The sequence below is a fragment of the Microcebus murinus genome, chromosome 11 (assembly GCF_040939455.1).
Source record: "Microcebus murinus isolate Inina chromosome 11, M.murinus_Inina_mat1.0, whole genome shotgun sequence".
Lineage (NCBI taxonomy): Eukaryota > Metazoa > Chordata > Mammalia > Primates > Cheirogaleidae > Microcebus > Microcebus murinus.
In genome coordinates this window covers 100,700,890-100,703,324 of record NC_134114.1, presented here as the reverse complement: position 1 = coordinate 100,703,324, position 2,435 = coordinate 100,700,890, and the positions used below count along the sequence as shown (strand labels likewise).

Genomic DNA, 2,435 nt, shown 5'->3' with positions numbered 1-2,435 from the left:
CACATCCAATAAAGGGCTGATAACTATAATCTATTTAGAACTCAGGAAAATCAGCAGTGAAAAATTAAACAACCCTTTTAAAAAGTGGGCAAAGAACATGAATAGAAATTTTTCAAAAGAAGATAGAATAAAGGCCAACAAACATATGAAAAAATGCTCAACATCTCTAATCAACAGGGAAATGCAAATCAAAACTGCAATGAGATATCACTTATCTCCACTGAGAATGGCCTTTATCAAAAAGTCCCTAAACAATAAATGTTGTCATGGATACAGAGAGATAGGAACACTCCTACACTGCTAGTGGGACTGCAAACTAGTTCAACCTCTGTGCAAAGCAATATGGAGATACCTTAAAGTGATACAATTAGATCTACCATTTGATCCAGCAATTCCATTACTGGGCTTCTACCCAAAAGATCAAATGACACTCTACAAAAAAGACACCTCTACTGGAATGTAGCAGCACAATTCACAATTGCAAAATTGTGGAAACAACCCAAGTGCCCATCAATACATGAGTAGATTAACAAACTGTGGTATATGTATACCATGGAGTACAATTCAGCTCTAAGAAAAAATGATGATATAACACCTCTTGTGTTTTCCTGGATAGAGCTGGAACCTATTATACTAAGTGAAGTATCTGAAGAATGGAAAAACCAGCACCACATGTACTCACCAGCAAATGGTAAGTAACACATGTACCACATGTACTTACCAGCAAATTGGTGTTAACAGATCAACACCTAAGTGAACATATAGGAATGACATTTATCAGGTGTTGGGCAGGTGGGAGGGGGGAGGAGGGGATGAGTATATACAAACATAATGAGTGAGATGTACATTTGGGGGATGGTCACGCTTGAAGCTCTGACTCTGGGGGGCATGGGCAATATACGTAACCTTAACATTTGTACCCCTATAATTTGCTGAAATAATATACATATATATTATTTCACACATATGTATGTGTGTGTGTATACATATATATATATAAAATATTCCATTAAAAACTTTAAAGTGCTATACTAGATTACATGTTTTAAAAAAGACATAATGTATTGCTACAGCTCTTTTAGAATTTGTCTAGCAAGTTTTCCAGTTTTTACTAGAAAACTCCCATGGAAGAAAAAAGACAGGCTGTAACTAATCTTCTCAAAGAGCTAACACTTTCAGACTTACAGAACAACGCTCTCTCTCGGCCTGTATTTTCTTTCTTGTTACAATTTGGCCTCATTTGAGCCTCTTCAAAGTCTTGCATTTCTGCTTATAACTCTATTTAAATCCCTCTACAAAGTCACCCAAATTCCCAAGTTCATAAACCCAAAAGAAAAAATTTCAGCTGCTTTTCCTTGACCACGTAATGGCATTTCCCATCATTCATCACTCTTCTTTTCCATTAGCTTCTCCCTCCTCGGATTTTTTATGCTGTCTTGGAGATCTTGCTCTGCTTTCAGCTTGTGCTTTACATGATATTGCTCCTCAGGCTTTCCACCACTATTTGTCTTTGACCACTGAGAAATCTTAAACTTCCCTTCTGCTTTAGCTGTCATGACCCTGGCAACTGTGATGCAGGAATTGAGGATTCATTGCCACTTTATCACTTGCTACATGCCCATGAAATAAAATAGAATCCATTTATAAGTCTTTCCAGATTTATTCATTCCCCAAATCCATCACCTTATGAACTGGAAATAGGGTATATTTCCCCAGATGAAGACTGAAATCACAGGCAAATTTCTACCAACGATGTGGGAATGAACCAAAAGAAATATAAGCAATATTGCTTCTCACTGTGCTTTTCCCCAGGATATAACTCATAGATGATTCAGCAACTTTGCATTAAAGAATGACAATCAGGTATCTGGGACTTTCACATTAATAATTAAAATAAAAGGAAGCCATAAAAACATTGTTAAAAATGAATCAAATCCAGGTAACTTTCTGGCATGAGCAGCCTGTCTTCTACATGTATATGTAAGATCATGTATGTCTGTGCCTCCTATGTTTGCCATTTATACTCCAAATATATCAGTGTATTTTTGCAACATATTGTTGTAATTTTAATTCCATTATAAATTTTGCCAAAGGCAAATTCTGGTAAGTTTATATAAAAAATGTTCTATTTACATGGAAAAAAGGTTTCAAAACAATTATTTAGATGATAGTTAATGTTTAACAATGCTCAGATATTTTAAACCCATAATCAAAAATGTCATTATCTGAAAAGTAAATGTTAACTGTCACAGTGAAAAACTACAGACAGTATGTTGGCTGGGCTTCTGTGATTATTCATATCAAAGTAAAGATAAGATAGTTTATTAGAGGACCATGGAATTTAATCAGTAAAAACATGTTAGAATTTTCACTGAATAAAATTGTGAGAAATCATCACTTGTAGAGGACACAGTTGTGTCAAGGGAATATCTATT

The 2,435-nt window shown here is 35.0% G+C and overlaps 1 non-coding gene across 1 annotated transcript; it reads left to right on the top strand.

The window, feature by feature from the left end:
* The first annotated feature begins 1,062 nt into the window (after positions 1-1,062).
* On the top strand, positions 1,063-1,124 carry LOC142874189 (U7 small nuclear RNA). Its single transcript, XR_012922008.1, has one exon. It is a non-coding gene; the product is annotated as a U7 small nuclear RNA (small nuclear RNA).
* Positions 1,125-2,435: the final 1,311 nt, after the last annotated feature.